The sequence below is a fragment of the Castor canadensis genome, chromosome 9 (genome assembly GCF_047511655.1).
Source record: "Castor canadensis chromosome 9, mCasCan1.hap1v2, whole genome shotgun sequence".
Classification (NCBI taxonomy): domain Eukaryota; kingdom Metazoa; phylum Chordata; class Mammalia; order Rodentia; family Castoridae; genus Castor; species Castor canadensis.
In genome coordinates this window covers 115273525-115294374 of record NC_133394.1, presented here as the reverse complement: position 1 = coordinate 115294374, position 20850 = coordinate 115273525, and the positions used below count along the sequence as shown (strand labels likewise).

At 40.5% G+C, this 20850-nt stretch overlaps 1 protein-coding gene across 12 annotated transcripts in view; it reads right to left on the bottom strand.

Moving 5' to 3' along the window:
* Fryl (FRY like transcription coactivator) overlaps positions 1-8404 on the bottom strand; it is a 222240-nt gene extending 213836 nt beyond the window's left edge. For all 12 annotated transcript variants that reach the window (XM_074042290.1, XM_074042288.1, XM_074042296.1 and 9 more), the window contains exon 1: positions 8206-8404. The gene's annotated coding sequence lies outside the window, so the exon portion shown is untranslated. The remainder of the gene's footprint in view (positions 1-8205) is intronic.
* Between the last annotated feature and the right edge of the window lie 12446 nt (positions 8405-20850).

Below are 20850 nucleotides of genomic sequence, written 5' to 3'. Positions count from 1 at the left end.
TAAATAGTCTATTCACAAAAAATATAAAGATCCTATAATTTGTTCAACAGGAAAAGTAAAAACAACAGTAAAAAAAAAATGTATGGATTACAACTCTAGCTAATATTTACTGAAAGTATACTAAGAGCTCAGTATTGCCAGGAATACAAAACCCAAGAAACAAAACAGTCTAAGTTGCATCAATACGAACAGAAATAAGCATTTAGTACAAAGATAATTTTACCTCAAATAAAACACTGCCATACACACAGTGTAAACATAAATATTTAAATAACAGGCACATGTGGCTATTTTACATGCAAACTCATAGCTCTTTAAGGCCTCTCATTTCTGCTCATTGAATTACATTAGGTTCTAGAATTTCACAAACAATATACTAATGCATACTAGTATCCTGGTGTACATGCATGGGATTTCTGATGATTCTTGCAAGAAGTGGAATATCAAGTCATTCAAAAAGAATATGGATTGGGGGTGTAGCTTTGTGGCAGAGCATATGCTTAGCACTCATGAGGTCTGGGTTCAATTCTAGCATCAAAAAAAAAAAAAGGAAGGAAAAAAGAAAAGCAGTTATTCTCTGTGCACTTAAGTTAGAATTAACAGGACAGAATACAAAATGTCAAGAGGTTGAAAATTCAAGGAAAGTTAAACATCCCCAAGATATACCATCAACCCTACTAGCAGAAACACCACCACCTATAACAACCCAGAACCAGGAAAAGAAGCAAGTCCTCAGAGCAGTGAGAAGCTGCAGCACAAGATCTGGCACGATAGCTCCATATACAGCAAGCAAGTTTTCTGCTTCCTCACCCAGGATGAGCTGTCATTTTCACCCACCATTCAATAAGTGAGCTTACATGTTGTGTTCTTGTAGCACACTGACAGTATCATATGAGAAAGAGACTACCACAGGCCGGTGTAAATGAAGACAAAGAAAGCTACAACAGCTAGCAGCAAAGTAACAAGCAAATCAACCACCCAAACCAGACATGATTTAGAAAGGAATGGTTTCCCAGACCAACAAAATATGCTTATCTGTACACTGCTGGCTAAGGACACTAATGGCTGAAATTTCTCCTACAAGTAAACTATTACTGAGTTCATTAACATCCTAGATATAAAAGTGGAAACACTGATACTTTTTACCAGTATTACAAATAGTATAACCCCATCTTAAGTTTTAAAATGGAAAACTATGAAGTATATGTAAGTTAACTTTTCAGCATTCTTTTTACTGAAGTAAACTAATTAACATATGAAGGATACTATGAAATAAGGAGAAATACCAAAAACCAAAACAGAACAAAACAAGGAATCTTGAGAAGTGAAATGGTACACTGAAATCCATTCAGGCAACAAAGAGTACATGTGAATTAAAAATGAGTCTGTATTACAATAAATGAACAAACTAATGTTCCTTTTTCATCAACTTTCAGATACCCTGGGAGGGGGGGAACCACTTTAACCTCTCTGAAGTACAGATGTTGTGAAATAGACACAAATCTTGTAAGTGCTGTCATCCAACAACAGGATGCACTTGGTGAAAACCTTCGTTGACACCTCCTGGAAAGATCAAGGAAGCACCAGCAACAATCAGAGTGTCATATTTGATCAAAAACAGTCTTTCAAAACAACCTTAAAAATACAAAGATATGACCAGAAAGCTGTAAAACAATAATCAGTGGAGAGAATTACAGAAGAGTTACACTGCATTCTACCTTAAAAGATAGCACATATAATAATTTAGCCATTATTATTATAAGATGGAAAAAAAGGACCAAAAGAACTGATGAAAATATCTCCTGTGATCACAGTCTTCAGGTGATCAATAAGCACTTTTACTCTCAGGTCATGTGCAATGGGTATGAGCAAGTCAAAGACCTCATGATCAACCTATGAAGCCTGATTATTGATCTAATTCAACAATGCTTTGACTCATTAAGGGTCTTATCATTACCTGCAGCAATGATTAGAACTTACTAAGTACTTTTAATTTCTTTTAAAGTACTGCCTTTCATTTATGTGCAGTGTGTAGAATATGAAGCATAAATTGTTTACTTTGTTATCAAATGATTAAATAATGATTTTCCCAAGATAAAACATCTCTTTTCCCATTATCCTCTAGGCTAAGGTGGAATAGGATTTAGATAAATTTCCTTTTAAAGTGAATCTTTCTAAGCCAGGCACCGGTAGCTCACACCTTCTAAGGAAGCTGAGATCAGAAGGATCCCAGTTCTAGGCAGCCAAGACAAAAAGCTCATGAGATGCCCATCTCAATGAAAAAACAACTGGGTGTGGTGGCACACACCTGTCATTCCAGCAATGAAGGGAAGCCTAAAATAGGATTGTAGTCTAGGATGGCCTGGGCAAAAAGCAAGACTCTATATCCAAAATAAACAAAGCAAAAAGGGCTGGTGGAGTGGCTCAACTGGTACAGCACCTACCTAGCAAGCACAAGGCCGAGTTCAAACCCCAGTACCGTCAAAACAAAAATAAAACAAAGCAAAAAAACTTTCTAAACTTGGAGCTACACAACATCATGAAAGTACCCACTGGATCTACTCCTAGGATCTATACATATTGAGTAGGACTAAATTACATTAGAATGCTATTTTTCATAGACAGGAAATGTTCAGATTAGCCATGTGTATACAAACAGAATGTAGATCAGTGGTTTTATGGCTGAGAGTACAGATGGGATTATGAAGTTCTCAAATTGTGACAATGGTGCACAACTTTGGAATGTACTAATAACCACTGAATTACACATTTTAAATGGTAAATTGTGTAGTATGTGAATTCTATTTTGACAAAGCTGCTATTTAACGTTTTTTAACCTTCACAAAACTTGACTAATGAAAATCGTTGCATTACGGTCAAAGCCCATGGGACCTACCCTTTGTCGAATTATTTGCCCTGGTCTGGTTGGCCCCATAACTGATAGTCCTCATGGTCCCTTTCTTAACAATTCAATTCTTTCCCCTACAAATACAAAGACCAAGTGTGGGGGAGAGATAGAAATGAAGGGGTCCATTTTGTAAATGTTAAAAATACTTGGGCTAGAGGAATGCCTCAAGTGGTAGAGTGTCTGCCTAGCAAGCTCAAGGCCCTAAATTCAAACCCAAGAACTACCAAAAAAGAAAAAAGGAAAAAAAAGTAAATGTCATAAACACACTGTACACTGAATTCTAATACAAGTGTTTTTTTTTCAAAAATAGCTCTTTATTTTCATAACTAAAAAAAAAAACCCACAAATTCTTGTAAATGTATCTATTTTAGTATTTGAGCTTAAAAGAATGTATTACTATCCTATCAGCAAAATATGAAATATTTGCTTGGATATCATTGTAGATTCACAATAGTGTTCTTTGAAATGTATGAATCGTGTGAAGTATAAGAAAAATCACATCTATGTCTGCAGATTTCAGGAATATTCTGATCCATAGGTATAACAGTGTTTGCAATCATTTAAAAAAAAAAAATTCAGGCTTATGGGTTTAATTCAACAAGTTGCATGCACCTTAACCCACCACCTGTGGCAGGCCAGGTGGGTTTGCTAGGATTACCTAGAGGTGGTTATTCTAAACAGTAAACAAGCAGGTGAATAGACTTAATCTTATCTTCAATAAGCACAATATCTCCAAATTTGCTCATGAATGGAGAGTCTTCAGCTGATTAGGCCACCTGGCACCCTGCAGCTGGCATTCTTCTTAGGAATCTTTGGAAAATCTTTTTCTTCTCTGGACCAGCTTAAAGAAGCACCTAGAACAATAGACTCCTCACCAACTTCATCAGTATTATAATGAGCAACCCATAGTTAAAGAGTGAAGCCTCCTCCAGTGATTTGGTCATGAAGAGATCTACGTTTTTCCTTGGGATACAGTGAGGAGTGTGCTGACAGTCTCAAAGCAATTTTCATTCTCCCTAGAGAGGAGAAGCATCAAAAAATAAGAAAAAAAATTATACTTAGCATGACTCCAAAAATATTTTAGGGTAAAGGTAGGTAAAATGTTTCTGCACAATGGTTTTGATCAGTTTTTTTAAACATTGTGAAGTCTACATTTTGAACACACACTAGTGACAGTTCTATATCCCAACAAAAGGTAAAAGAAACCAGAATTGTAGAACCTAGAGAAATTAATAATAAATGCAAAAATGATTACTTTTCTCCATTCCCTATAAACACACCTACTAATTTAAATTTTCAAGTAGGACAGTTTAAGACAGTTCTTGAAAACAGCATAATGAAACCCACCAAACACTGTTTGGAAAGGGGGAGTGGTTAAGGGAATAAAAGCGGGGTGAACTTGTAAAAGTACACTGTGCCTGTCTATGTAATTATCACAATGAACCTTCCTTGTATTGCTAATGTTTGCTAAGGAAAAAGAAGACTGTCCTAATTAGGAGTAAAAAGAGAAAGGCAAAAACTGGAAGAATATAAGTAAACAACAATAGTCACAATCTAATAAGCGGTGTTAAGGGTCACTCTTAAATTCTAAATTATAGTTTCTTTCTTATCAATATTTTATAATAAGCATGTGAAACTTCAGTGTAAAATAAAAATGTGTCCTTTAAACACTCATGCATACTTTTCTCCAAATGAAACTAAATATTTCATCTTCTTTACAGCTCAGGGTTTGTAGAGTAGTGGTGGACTGATAAAATTGGTCAAGTACTTTGAGCAACTGTAAAAATGACAGAAGTCCAACTCCTATTACTGCTTTTTATTAAACTCCACAATCTAATGAAGGAAATATACAGATAACCATACTATATCAAGACAGGCCATGGCATGCGTTGTAAGAGAATTTTATAGAAGCAAAGCAAAGATTAGTGAGACACAGGAAGAACTTGCAGGCAAGGTGACACTGTGCTGGGCCAGGGATGGACGAGCACATGTTCGGTCCTCTCCCACCCCACCTCCAAAAATTTTATGGGTAAAAATAGTTCAAGTAGAGATATCCATTCTATCCTAAAAATCCTTTATAAGTACACTTCAAAACTTTCCCATCTCACCCGGGTTTCTTCTCTCATTCCACTGTTCCTTCACCATTTGGTCATGCATGAATCCCATGTCACTGTTATTCTGTACTTGCCACCGCTCTGAGACACCCACTGTCTTTTTCCTAAGGGTGGGAATTTTGGTTGTTTCTATTGAACTGTATATGTCTGAGACCAAGACTGTCATCCATTTCTACTTTATCTCCCCATAACATTCCTTAAATAAATGATACCTAACTGATGTTGTTGAAAGATTCAGTCCAGTTCTAACAATAGTGATAATAAATGTTCACCATCCCAAGACAGCCGTGCTCACTCCTACTCAGGAGGCAGAGATCAGGATGATCACGGTGGGAAGCCAGCCCAGGCAAATAGTTCTTGAGACTCTATGGGTGGCTAGGGGAGACAAAAAAAGGGCTGGGGGTGTAGCTCAAGCAAGCTATAGGCCCAGAGTTCAAAACCCAGTGCTAAAAAAAAATTTAATTTTATACATCAACAATTTTATAAAATGTAAATTTTATACATGCATCAAAATTAACATACCTTTACCCTACAACAATGTAATGTGTTCAGAAACAAATTTTTGTTTATTAAAAAAAATTAAGGATAGCTAGGAGTATTGCTCGGCGAAGTATTTGCCTAGCATTTGTGAGGCCCTGGGTTCAATCCCCAGCACTATAAGAAAAAAAAATTAAGTATCTCAACAGCCTGTATAGAACATTATGTTTTTCTGTCACAAAGTCCAAAGACGACACATTTATTGGGCACTAGAAAGGTACAAAACAAGGTCCCTTGTATCTCAAGGCATAACCCGAAAAATATCTTGGCAGTATGTACACATAAAAGTGTGTTTAAAACAATATGAAAAACACACCAGAAAAAATACTTGTCTAGGAAATACAGCCTAGGCATTTCAAAGACAATTGTTTCTGAACGTTTTCTTTTCATGTGATCTTTCAAAAGCTCAGAAATTCTCTCCATTGTTTATATAAGCTGATAAGTAAATAAAGATGGAAATTTTGAAACTTGTTTTAACCCTCTACTTTCTGTAATGAGATGGATAGGAAGATTATGCCTAGATGCTCACCCTGATGTCCTTGGCACAAAAGGATCAAAAAAAAAAGAGAGGAACATAAGGTGTAACAATACCAGATTATCATTAAGATCACTATAAAAGATTTTTGTGTCTGCACTTCCTAACTTCTGGAGAAAGAATTGAATTATCTCTCCAACATTATTATCTGAAAATGGCCGTTTCCAGTGTCTTTGTTGTTACCGCTGAGCCTGGGAACTTTCAATACTCCACACTATTTACAAGTTCAAGACTGTGAGTTAATAAACACACTTTAAAAAGTTAGTATTGCTAAAAGGAAAAAAAAAATGGGCCAGGTGTCTCCACAAAACTCATTTTTCTAATGTGATTTTACAAAGCACTGTAACTCCGAGTGGAAGACAGGATGGAATGCTATTTTTGATAATAAGTAGCCAAAAACAGACAACCAATGCTACTTTGTTTCTACGGTTGTAACTTTCACATGCAAGGCTCTACAAAGCATTGCACAAGAAGAAACTGTCAAAAATGAATGCTTATGAAAACATTCTTTGCTAAACAAGGACTCTAACAAGGAATATGCTGTTTCTAACTATGATTTCTTTGGCAAGTATTGACAAGTATAGCACGGTGATCCTGCTCAAAATAAAAAGACTTCTGTTTTACCAATAGTAAAATATGCTGTTTTATGCCTACAAGTTCAGTAGCAGAAATCAACTTTACTCAAGATATGTACTAGGCGGAACAGCTTTTATAAAACCAACTTTATTCCCATCAAAAGTTCATTCCCCACCCCACCCCACCCCCCTACCAATCCTACAGACTCTGGCAACCTGTTCAGTTGTGTTTTTCCCCCTCTACCCTTCCAAAAGAGCCTCGGCCATCAAATTCAGGTAATACTTTCCAGTTCAAAGGTTAAGGCAAATTGAACTCTATGGCACACACCCCAATCCTCTTTTATTTTTTCTTTTCTTTTCAAATCGTGACGTGGGGAAGGTTACTGCTCACGTATAACTGCAAATCCCCCAAGAAATGCATTTTAGGTGTCGAGAAAAGAAACTGGGATGGCAGGGAAAACCGACGGCAATCCAGCACCATTTCGCCCTAGAAACCAGCCTCTCCAGAACGCAGGAAATGAGGTTTTGCCCAAAGAACCTGCCGCCCGGAAGCAACAACTTCCATCAAATGGCAAAGAAAAGTTGCAAAGCAGAGCTCAGCCTCCCAGGCAGCCTGGGCTGATGCTGGAACTGAGAGCAGCTAGGCGCTCTGCTCTGCAAGCCGGGCCAGCCGGCGGGCGGTGGCTCCGGCGGCGTCGATGGGGCCAACCACGGCTCCGGAAGGCTCTGGGTCCGGGGGTGCAACGCCGGCCTCGGGCGGCGCGGGCACAGCGCCCGCGTCCGCACCCCTCCCTACCACCTCAGGCAGTGGGCGGAGAGACGAGAGCAAAGGAAAAGGCGGACAATGCCGGGCCGGGCTGGTAACCTCGGCGCGCTCCGCGGGTCCCCGCCGCCCGTTCCCTCCCGGGGCCGCCGCGCTAAGTTTGTTCCCAAGCGCTCCCTTTCCAGCCGGGCCGGGCAGGCTGTGGCCACCGACCTCCCGACACCTCCGCCTCCCAGCGGGGCGGTTCCCGCGAGTCCGCGAGGAGGCGGCGTGCGAGCAGAGCCCCGCGCGCGCGGTGCGCAAGGGAAGCGGGCGCGCCAGGGGCGCGCCGCGCGCGAAGGGGAGCTGGGCGCGCGAGAAGGGGGCGCGCGGGGGAGCCGGGCGCGCGAGGGGAAGGGGGCGCGCGGAGGCGGCAGCGCGCACTGAGTGGAGCCGGGAGCGCGGGGAGCTCTGGACACCGGAGGAGAAGAAGGTGCGCAGGAGAGACAGGCGCGCGGCGCTCCTCAAAGACCCGCGGTAAATCCGACGGGTTAGCGGTTGATTGGGGACTGCGCCGTGGCTTAGTGTCCGTTAGGAGTCTCCGCCCGGGAGGCGCAGCTTGCCAGCCATCCTGGCCCGCCTCTCCCTCAGCTCCCACCAGGAAGGGCAGCCGGGCGAGGGCCGGCGACCAGGTCTCCCGCCGCGCTGGGGCCGCCAGTCGCGGGCATCCCGGCGCCTGCATCTGGGCTGGAAGAGAAAGTAAAATGAAGCGCCTTTCCCTAGGCAACACCTACCCGTCCCCAGTCCAAGTGCTGCTGCCTCGCTTCTGAAGCGCCGCGGGTCCCCGCCCTCGGCCCCAGGTTCCGTTCTCTTGACAATGGCGCGTCCCCTTTGAAGACTAATCCGATCGGAACCGATCTGTGGTTAAACCTCCCTCCGACTCGGATTTTAACCGGATTTCTCTCTCTCCCAGAGCCCGACGGGCGCCCGGCGGTGCTGCGAGCTCTTCCCACCCCTTTCCTGCCCCGCCTACCCCCTCGCCTTCCTAATTGGCGAGCAACACTACAACAGGAACAGCAGCCCTCGCCCTCCACTGGCCAATCCGGCCGCCACTCAGAGTTAGCCCCGCCTTCACCCCGCCCCCTTCTCCCGGTTGGCCCTACCGCTAATCACTCTCTGTCCTCTCCTCTAACGTTGCTTTGGAGAACTGGCAGTCAAGGCTCACCCTCCCGCCTCCGGAAAGCGAACTTTATTTTCATTGGTGAAAGGACATCTTCCTGTGCACCTGATTGGGCAAGGAAGGGGTTAGTCTACACGCCCCTTATCCATTATCGCTCTCCTTTTCGGGTTTGAGAAAGACAGCCGCAAAGTCTTCCCTACTTCGGCTTCTTCTAAGCGCACTTCCCTTTAAATGCTGGTGGGGGTCGAGGAAAACTCACAGCCTCTATTAAAGGAAGCGGGTAAGGGAGAAGAGAAGGAGTCAAAATCTTGCCCGAATGAGGAACACATACAGAGCCGGCTCTTGGATCCTGCCAGTCCGAATCCTGTGGTTTGATGAATGGAGTGGTTGCATTGAGTTAGAATACTTGAAATCCTAGTACTAATTCCTCAGATTTACTCAACAAGTTTTCACTTACTATCCTCGCCACCCGGAAGAGCTTTAATAAAGGTATCTGAAAACCCGGAGGTTTCTTTGGTTATTCTTGCAATCATTCATTTAGAAAACATTTAAGTCTTTTTCCATTAGAAGTTTCAATTAAGTCACGTTTTTATGTGGCTCTGGCGTTCGCATCGGAGCTAAGTCACTTTGTGGAAAGATTTTTTTGAGGGCTGGGAGCGAGTAGGACTGGAGTTCAAAGCAGGCGCTCTACCGCTGCGCCGCACCTCCAGTCCATTTTGCTGTGGTTATTTTGGAGATGGGATCTCGAGAACTTTTTGCCTAGGCTGGCTCTTAACCTTGATTCTCCCGATCTCAGCCTCGCAAGTAGTACAGACATGAGCCACCGGCGCCCCACACTTTTTTGGAAAGATTGAACAGATTGCCTCCCTTCCTGCCAACCTCAAAATATAGGACTTTGTCTCTCTTGCTGTAGGAAGCACACCCCAGGCTGAACCCAAGGCTATCCCTTGAAGGACTGGCATGTCTCCCTAAGGGAAGGAGGGAGTCAGTCACCAGAAGGTTGGCCCTGCAGCACAACCTCACTCACTGAAAATTTCAGGAGAAATTGCGTCTGCGTAGTGGGGTCTTCTTTAGGATAGTGGCAGTTTCCCAGCGAAGCTGTAAGAACCCACAAAAATTGAGTACAGTATGGCTTTGGTACCCACTTAGGAATGCTAGCGTTAAATGGCTGAGTGTTCTCTTCCTCTTCAGCAATGAATGTTGAGAGACTTTGGACATCAGAGGCATCTGCAATCAGATCCCAGGAGAATCCTATGGTGCCAAGAAAGTAGCAGGGCTCAGCAGTACCCTAGGAACCAGGAGAGTCCAAAAAAGGGGAAATAAACATAGGTAATTGATAGCTAGGACTTTGCCCTGAGCTCAAGTGAAAATTTTGTGGGCTACTCATAAATACTGAAAAGCAGGGGAGAAAATACATAGTTCAGACATCATTAGAGGAGTCAAGAGACATAGCTGGTTTACATTTATATGGCCTTCACGAATATATATAAATATCCTATTAAATACCTTTGACTAGGCCAAACACAGTGACTCAAATCTATAATCCTAGCTACTCGGGATGTGGAGATGGGGAGGATCTCATTTAGAGGTCATGGGGACAAAAAGTTCCTGAGACCCCCATCTCAATCAATAAAGGCTGGGCCTCAAGACTTGAGCTTGTCTTTCCACCTAAGCAAGAAATATAAATAGGAGGATAGTGACTTAGGCCTGTCCTGGCACAAAACAAAATCCTTATGCCATAAATAAATAAATAAACCTTTAACTAAATTCCTATTTTCAACCTATTATATATACAGTTGTCCCTCCCCCCATATCTGCAAGGGAATTGGCTCCAAGACCCCCCAAGGATACCTAAATCCTCCAATGATCAAATCTCAAATAAAATGGCATAGTATTTGGACTTGCCCTACACACATCCTCTCACATATGTTGTCATGTCTAGATTACTTATAACACATAACACAACATAAATGCTATGGAAATACTTGTCATACTGTACTACTTAATGAACAACAAGAAGAAAAATGTACATGTTCAGTACAGACACAATCATGCTAGGACTAACTTCATAGTACAGGTGAGCAACAACTTAACTCTCCCTCCCCAATATTTTCCATTCCAAGTTGACTAAATCCCAGGATAATAAGTCTGTGAATATAGACAGTCAACTGTGCATATGTGTGTCTATGTATATAGAATTATCACTGAAGCCTCTTCATTTACTACTCTCAAGCTTTTTGCTTTTTTTTTTCCCCCCAGTGTTGGGGCCAAAACAGGGGCCTCGTGCATGCCAGGCACAAACCACAGAGCTACACCCCCATCCCCTAGTCTTACTCTTGAGCTTTGAGATCACGTCTGGACATTACATTAGAATATAATAAAAATCCTCTAATATCCAATATGACCTCTGGTGATAGATAGCCAGTATTTCCAGCATAAACACACCTGCAGCTTTTGTTCAAGATCTAGGTGATGTTTCCAAGTTCTTTCTAAAACATTTGCCTGTGTTATGACATCCAGATCACTATTGCATTGTTTGTACTAGAACAACTGGGCTTATAACTCCAGAAAGTAGTTAGCAATGACCTCTACACTCTCTTCCTTAGACTTAAGCAACTACACTGAGACCACCACCTTTCACATATAATTTGTTATTTTCTAAGTATTTCACACCCGCGATAGGTTTACTTATCGCATTTTAGCCCACACATCCACCCTCCTGGTACTAATTCTCCTATTAGTATTTCACAGGGAGGAAGAATTTAGAAAATCTGCAAACCTGAAACTTACAAAGGGGAGATCATTCTTAAGAAGGTTGTGTTACTGGGCACAATGTCAATTAGTGCTTTCCCACTCACAGGGATTTTATCTAAGATTCCCATTTCGAAACCAGATTCCCATTCTTTCAAAAAGAAACACTCCTCCAATGGTCTAAACCATTTTAATACTTTAGTATAGGTCTCTATTTAAATCTTTGAAAGGAAAAAATGCAGTATGATCACTATTTTCTCTGTGCATCTATACAAACTTATCCCTCAAAGAATTACCACAGTTAGTTAGTTACTCTTCCTCAAAATAATTGTTATCATTTCTGTTGCAAATTCTCATCAGTGCACTATACATTTATATAGTAATTGTTATGTGCTGAGTTAAGAATAGAGAGGAAAATGATGACCATGTCTGCATTTTCCAGGGAATATAATCCATCTACACCCAAGAACAGCACAATGTTCTTTCCTTCAAAGCCTTGAGTGAGTACCATCTATTCACCAGTGTTTTTCTATAGTAAAATTAAGAAATGTTAGCTGGGTGATGGTGGTTCACACCTGTAATCCTAGCTGCTTAGGAGGCTGAGATCAGGAGGATCAAGTTTTAAGACCAGCCCAGGCAAATAGTTCAATCGACCCCATCTCCAAAATAACCAGAGCAAAATGGACTGGAGGCGTGGCTCAAACAGTACAGTGCCTGCTTTGCAAGCTTGAAGCCCTGAGGTCAAACCCACACACACACACACAAAAAAAAAAAAATTAAGAAATGTCCAGTTACTAGAAGATGTTGACGAAAATCACTTCCTTGGGTCCTTTATTAATATTCAGAAAATAAGTCAAGATATGAAAAAATAGGTTCATAGCAATTTGGTTATATAAAGATACTTCAGAAGGGTATGAGCCTCAAAGAGAGGGATGGAAGGAGGATGGTTAAAGAATACGAGTGCAGGCAGATAAGAGGAATAATGGAGAAATAACTTTTAGTGTTTTATAGCACAGTAAGCTAGCAATCAATGAAGTATTTCCAAATAGCTAGTAGAGGTGATTTTCAATGTTTCCAACACAAAGAAATGATATATGTCTGAGGAAACAAGTATGCCAGCTACTCTGAATTTATCATTACACATTGTATACATGTACTGAAATGTCACTTTGTGCCCAATAAATACATGTAATTACTATATATAAATTTTAAATAACAACATATATTTTTTTAAAATTTAGGAAATATTTCCTTCCTACAAGAGGTCCAAGTCCTCCACCTTCCATATCCCTTGTACAATAAGTGCTATTCATTCATTGAGAATATCACTGCAAGATTTTTCTGGGGGGCTTCACTTACAAAGCAGGTGTTCTACAACTTGAGCCACACCTCCAGTCCATTTTTGCTTGATTTCTTTATCCTTTATGCACCTGCTCCACACTAATGTGGAAGAATGTCTGTGGTACATGAGCAAAGCATGTGTTACAATAGTGCAAACCAAACAATTTTTTTTTTTTTTTTTTTTTTGCGTGGGACTGGGGATTGAATTCAGGGCCTTGTGTATGCTAGGCAAGTGTGGTAACACTTGAGCCATGTCTCCAGCCCTTTTGTGTGTATTTTGTTTTTGAGACAGAGTCTCACTAACTGCCCAGGCTGTCTTCATACTTCAGATCCTCCCAAGTAGCTGAGATTATAAGGCATGTACCACCCTACCCAGCCAGATAAATTTTTTCTTTTTCTTTTCTTTTTTTTTTTTTTTTGTGGTACTGGGGCTTGAACTCAGGGCCTACATCTTCAGCCAGTCCACCAGCCCTTTTTTTTTTTTTTTTTTTGTCTTTTCTTTTTTGGTGCTGGAATCAAACCCAGGGCCTCTCACATGCTAGGCAAGCTCTATACCACCAAGCTACATCCCAGCCCCACACCAGCCCTTTTTTGTGATGGGTTTTTTCAGATAGAGTCTTGTGAACTATTTGCCCAGGCTGGCTTTGAGCCATGATCCTTGTGATCTTCAGGGGTTTGCACTTGCCAGGCAGGTGCCCTACAGCTTAAGCCACACCTCCAACCCCAGATCAAAATTCTTTATGATGGGACAGTTCATAATGACTAGGCATCTTTCTGACACCATGGTAAAGGTCTGGATACACTGTATTACTTAAACTGGGTTAAATGATTGATTTCTCATTCCATGGAATCTTGCATTAATAAAAAATCACCTTTATTTTGTACTACTTTAATTCCTACATCTACTTTAGATAACTTAGGAGCTATATATTTTAATATTATTTCTATTAATTGAGATACTTTTATCAAGAAGATCTTTTTTTCTTTTTTCCAGTTTGGGGTTTTGAACTCAGGGCTTCATGCTCACAAATCAGGCACTTTACCACTTGAGTCACCCTTCCAGTCCATTTTCCTCTGGTTATTTTAAAGATGGGGGTCTCAGGAACTATTTCCCAGGACTGGCTTGGAACCACAATCCTCCAGATCTCAACCTCCCAAGTAGCTAGGATTACAGGCATGAGCCATTTGCACCCAGCAACAGCCAACAAGATCTTAATTTTATCCAAAATGTTTTACTGCTGACATGTTTGTATTTTGCCATTTCTCTTTCCTTTTATCATCACAAGGAGTCTTCCATTCTGAACAGATTGCACTATGTGAGAATATTAATTTAAAAAAGAAATAAGTCCAAGATTGATTCCTAGCTTTATAACTGAATTACCTTGAAGGAATAACAAAATATTATTCAGCTTAGATATTTTCACTCCCAAACAGCTTTTCAAAAATAAGAGGCATTATATAAAGAAAAACACCTCCATTCAGTTTACTCCCCTTTGTCGACCCTGACCCTAAAAATGCCACAGTACTCCAAAGCATATACAGCAGTTACAGTTCAAGTCAGATATTTTGTAATTAAATTACTCAAAAGAATGAACAGTATGTCACTGTTTTGGTACTTATGTAGTACTGTGGTAAAAATCACTTTGAAACTATCTTAAAAATCTACCTAGATTTTAACATATTTTTTAAAGTGTTACTCTGGGAAGTAGGAATTTGTAACTAGGAAGGGATATGATTTTTAAAAGAAGGCAGAAAGCAGTTTCCAACCTGTTCTCAGTTTTGGAAAAGTATAGACACTCTATTTAAATTTATTGCTATCACCTATCCACTCATTATCTCATTTTGGAAAAGAATTTATGAATTATCCAAAGAATTCAGAAATCTGGTTGGAGGGAAAGAGTTATATGACAATAACACTAACTGATACCTTTTGGGAGGGCTTCTGTCTGTTGACAGAGAGGCAGAAAAACAAAAGACAAAGGAAACTCTCTTTAATTAATGCTACCAAAGAAGCAAAATAAATAGAATGCTTGTTACAGCAACAGAAGCAAACAGTTGACAATTGAGCAAAGCCACCTGCAAGTGGTTTTGAACACAAGCTGTCCAGAGTTCAGAAATACTATTGTCTAACTTGGGGGTCACCACGCTTTGTGCCCTGATGAGAGAGTAAGCGTTTCAGACTTTGCAGGCTGTATGGTCTCTATTGCAACTACTCGGCTCTGCTGCTATTGCACAAAAGTGACCAAAACAATACAGAAACCAATGTGTTTTGATATGTTACAATAAAACTTTATCTCTCAATACTGAAATTGTATTTATTTTCACATGTCAAAGAATATTACTATTATTCTGATTTTTTTCAACCATTAAAAAATATAAAAACCATTCCTAGCTCATCATCCATATAAAAATAGCTGTGGACTAGATTGGGACCCTGAGCCATGGCTGCCTCTGATCTAACACAAATCTAAATTTACAAACAGTGGGGTTTTTTTGGTTTTTGTGAAGTACCTACTACGTGTCAAATTCTACACTAGGCCTGAGGCTATAACAATCACACAAATATCTAATTAGTTAGAAAGTATGATAAGGTGACATGGTGGTTCAAGTCCATAATCCAATCTACTCAAGAGGCAGAGATTTGGAGGATTGCAGTTCGAGGCCAGCCCTGGTAAAAAGTTTGCAAGACTCCCCATCTCAACCAATGGCTGGGAGCAGTGGTACATGCACCTATAGCAAGGATGAATCGCAGTCCAGGTGGACCCAGGCACAAAATGACACCCTACTTTAAAAAATAACCAGCACAAAACGACTGATGGAGTAGTTCAAGGGGTAGAGTGCCTGCCTAGCAAGCATAAGACTCCGAGTTCAACCCCCAGGAATGCCACAAAAAAAATGGAAAAGAAGAAAGAGTGGGGCATCAGTGGTTCACGCCTGTAGTGCTAGCTACTCAGAAGACAGATATCAGGAGGATCACAGTTCAAAGCTAACCTGGGCAAATATCTCAAAAAAATACCCAATCCCTCCAAAAAATTAAAGGACTGGCAGAGTAGCTCAAGTGGTAGAGCACCTGCCTAGTTCAAACCCCAGTGCTGCCAAAACAAATAAAAAAGAAAAGAAAAAGAAGCTATAATAAATGACTGGAAGAGAAGCACAAAGTATCTAAACTATGAATTATAATCTATACCAGGAGGTCAGGGAAGGCCTTCCTGAGGAAGGATTCATCAACAAGGACTGAAAATGAGTCTGAATTGATATGGTGAAGATGAGAAAGAGAAGGAAGAAAACATTTCAGGCAACAAGTGTAGCAAATGTGGCTCTACAAGTCCTGTGTGCCTGGAAAAAAGCAAAATGGTCTAAATTGAGGAATATATAAATGCAAAAGGGCCTAACAGAGCCAAGCAGATATTATCAGAAGTAATAGAAAGCCATCAAAGGCTTTAAATCAAGGTCATGGCATGGTCAGATTTTCAGTTTTAAAATCACTAGGCAGCTGGGCACCAGTGGCTCATGCCTGTAATCCTTGCTACTTGGGAGGCTAACATAAGGAAGATTGCAATTTGAAGTCAACCTGGACAACAAAGTTAATGAAACTCCCCAGATCAATGGAAAACAGCAGAGCTTGGAGGTGTACACCTGTCATCCCAACTACAGTGGGAAGCATAAAAATATAGGAGAATTAAGATCCAAGATTGAGGTCCAAAAGCAAGACCCCATCTCCAAAACAGCAAAACAGCAAAAAGGGCCAGAGAAGAGAGGTAGAGTGTCTGCCTAGCAATCACAAAATCCTGAGTTCAAGCTGAAATACTGATAACTGAATGAATAAAAACAAACTTTAAAATAAAAATAATAAACATAATAAAAGATCACTAGTATTGATGGGTATGGTAGTACACACCTATAATCCCAGTAATCAGGATGCAAAGGCAGGAGGAACTCTAATTCAAGACCAGCCTGGGCTACATAGAGAGTTCTAGGCCTGCCTAAACTATGAAACCTTGTCTCAAAAAATCAAATCAAATAAAATAAACCAAATAAAAGATCACTAGGTACAGTATGAAGAATGAATTAATGAGAGACAAGAGTGCTGACTACAGTGGCCACCAGCTTCTGGATGCTAGACCCTAGATTCTGGACTCTAGGCTTAGAGGCAAACATTACTATTTGACCTACACAAGGTATATATATTTTTTCGGTATTGGGTCTTGAACTCAGGGCCTTCACCTTGAGCCACTCCACCTCCTATTTTTGTGAAGGGTTTTTTGAGATAGGGTCTCATGGAACTATTTCCCCGGGCTGGCTTTGAACCATGATCCTCCTGATCTCTGCCTCCTGAGTAGCTAGGATTACAACCGTGAGCCACTGGCACCCGGCACACACCAGGTATCTTAGTGCTTTACATGTACCAACTCACTGAAATTGGATGGCAACTTTGTCTATAGGCACTATTATTTGCACTCTACAGTGGCAGAAGCTGAACTACGAGATCTCTTGATTTCTTCCCTGGTAGAATCTGGTACCTTCCCTGTACCTCTGGTTACAATCTGGGTTACAAAATTACCTTGGCTCAAATCCTGGTAAGAAATTATATTGTTTACTGAGACTGAGAACCAAATACAGTGAGGCAGCTGCCTTGGATACCTGTAGAAGTGCTTAAAATATACTCAGTGCAATATTTGGAATGTATTTATCCTAAAAAGTACTCTTTGTTTATCTGAAATTCAAATTTAGCTGGAATCCTGCGTTTTATCTGACAACCATAAGGAAACAAATATAGTACCTCCCATAAATCCCTAGAAGCAGCTGGAGACACCTGGCCCCATAAGATCTAGAAAATCAGTGTGAAAAGCTGACACAAGTCTAAAAGCCCTCCAGAGGATTTTTTTGTGACCCAGAAGGACAAAAGTGTAGCATGGAGGATTTCGTTTTCGTTTTTGCCTCCAGGCTCATTCTCTCTCCCTCAAGGCTCAGTTCTGAAACTTTTCCAAGGTAGAGAAAACTGGCAAATTTACAGAAATGTCCTGAGTGTAGATTTTACAGGAGAGTTGGGAGTTGCGGAAGCGATTCCATCAGGCACAGCCTGGCAAACAGCACCAAGTGGTGTTTGATACACATTCGGCCTCTGTACCAGCAGTTTCCACACCCAGGAACACATACAGATTTTTTCTAAGTATTCCCTAAACAACACCATATCACAACTGTTTACATAGCGTTTATGCTGTATCAGGTATTATAATAATAATCTAGAGATGCTTTAAAATCAGGAGAGGATTGTATTCAGTTATAAACAAACACAAAGCTATTTTTTCTTTTTTTAATTTTTTTTTTCCAGTACTGGGGTTTGAACTCAGGGCCTCACACTTGCAAGGCAAGCGCTCTACCACTTGAGCCATTCCACCAGCCCTATTTTTTCTTTTTCTGTTGGGGAGGGCAGTAGTAGGGTTTGAGCTCAGGGTTTTGTGCTTACTAGGCAGGCTCTCTGCAGCCTAAGCTATGTCTCCAGCCATTTTTACCCTGGTTCTTTTTGATGTAGGATCTCCCTTTTAGCCTGGGCTGTCCTGGACCACAACCCTCCTATTTTACACTTCCTAGTGTAGCTGAGGTGACAGGCGTGTGCCTCCGCGTTCAGCTTTTTTTCTGGTGAGATGGGGGCTCTTGTGAACTTTTTTGCCTATGCTGGCCTGTAACCATGATACTACTGATCTCAGCCTCCCAAGTAACTGGGGTTACAAGCACGAGCCACTGGCACCTGGCTTATTTTTTTTTTAATTAATTAGTTAATTAATTTGGTGCTGGAGATGGAACCCAGGGCCTCTTGCAGGTTAATCACATTTTCTCTACCACTGAGCCATCCTCAGCCCACTATGACTTTTTTTTTGGTGAGACTGAGGTTTGAACTCAGGACTTTGTGCTTTTAAAGCAGGTGCTGTACCGCTTGAGCCACACCTCTAGTCCATTTTAGAGATGGGAGGTCTCACAAAGTTTTTTGCTCAGACTGGCCTCAAAGCATGATCCTTCTAATACCAGCCTCTCAAGTAGCTAAGATTACAGGTGTGAGCCGCTGGCACCTGGTCCACTATGCTTTCTTGTGTAAGGGCATCTCCAGATTTTGGTACCCAATCCTTCTCACAGATTGAGGAATGGCTCAATAGATAATCTATCTATTTATTTATTTATTTAGCAGTAGTGGAGCTTGAACCCAGGGCCTTGCCAGGTTAGGCAAGTGCTCTACCACTTGAATCATGCTCCATGACCTTTTGTTTGTATTTTGTTTTTGAGACAGAGTCTTGCTAACGTTGCCTGGGTTGGCCTAGAACTCAAGATCCTCCTGCCTCCTCCTCCTGAGTAGCTAGGATTACAGATGTGCCCACCACACCCAGTTTGCACGTTCTTCTTTAGAGTTATTTTAAGCACCTATGACCAGTGGTTTCTCATGGCCCTCTGCCATGACCCCTGGGTCATGTTCGCTCTGTTGACATGTCCTTTTCCTCTTCTGTCTTTTCAACATCCTTTCAGTAGTTAAGAATTTCTCTCCTCCTGTGAAGCAAACTAAGCAGCTCTGACTCCCTCTCCCAAGTTTTGTCACCAGTTGACATCTACGACCTCAGTGTCCCAATCACTTATTGAGGCATTCTTCCAAACAAAAAAATTTGAGACTCTCCAAGAAGAATTTGGATGCCAGCAGTTAAGACAAAAACATTTTTCTATTAAAATGTTGCAATGGTATCATTTTTTGCTAGCATGTCAGCCAAAAAAAGATTATCTTTTGGTTGTATTCACTGGGCCTGAACCCATTTTTGCTTTTTTTTTTCTTGCAGTATGGGATTTGAATTCAGTGCCCCACGCTTACTAAGCAAGTACTCTACTACTTTCTATCCCTTGAACCATGCTTCTGGCCCCACCAGGCCAAATTGACCAGTTACACATTCATCTTCTTAGAAGTTCAAGTTCAATTGCTTTTTGCTCACTAAATAAGGACGGTAGCAGCTCAAGAAAAACCCTAATAGGCAGCATTTTGGATTCCATTATGAATTCCAGACAAGCCTATTTGTTTATTTTTTTCTGCCCTTAAATCTAGTAAAAAGTTAAAAGTTGGTTACTTTTTCAAGGTAAGGAAAAAAGCTTTTGGAGAACAGGCAGCAATTCATTATAGCTAGAAACAAATGATCTTGAAAGAAAAAGAAAAAGAAGGAAGGAAGGAAGGAAGGAAGGAAGGAAGTTAGCTCAAGTGGTAGAGCTAGCAAGATCAATGCCCTGGGTTCAGTTCTTAGCACAGGGAGAAGCGGGGAGAATAATAAATGAAACTCCTCAGGTAAAAGTGAAGAGAAAAGAGAAGGCAGGAAGATATGAAAAGACTGGGCTCTATGGGAATACAGCCTTGGTTCTGACCCTAATCCATTATCCTTTCCAAAGTTTGTCTTATGAATTTAGCTTTACTTACCTTTAAGAGTAACTGCAAAAACCACATAAAGGTACACAGATATAGCAATACAGAAATGCAGTAATTATTATCACACTGTATATAGTCGTAATAACACAGAAAGCTTTATGAATAAGTATTTCTATGGGGTCATCTATCACAAAGTGATAAAAGAGAATATGGCCAATAATTTTGATTCAGATAGTCTTAAAATCAGCTTTGTCATAATTATCTCAGAATTATTACTAACACATTCATGTGTTAAATAGTGCTTGTTTTTTCTTTGAAATACCCAAATAAAAGCCTTAATGCTTTATTCCCTTTTTGCAAGTGTAAATCTGAATTTTAGTGTGCTCATAATTGACACTGTGACAACATGTATGTATATTCGATGTATTAATTATGTAAATGATACACAGATTAGTAATATGGTAGCCACTTTAGTAATATGATAACAGAGAAGCAAAGGTCCAAATTCTAGTAACAAAGCATGTAATTGATTTATCATTTTTTCCAAATGTGTAACACACCAGGAAATATTTATCTGTGACATATACTAAAGTAGCAACATAATAAATATTTTAGAAACCAGCTGAAAAAAATAAAACCCTCTTTCAGTAAACTATTCCTTAATACAAGAAAAACCCACAATAGCTGAACAATCTTCTAAATTGTCCTCCAAAGAGATACCTTGTCTTTAGGGAATTATGTTTTTTTATTCTATTGGTAAACCAATTAAATCTTTAT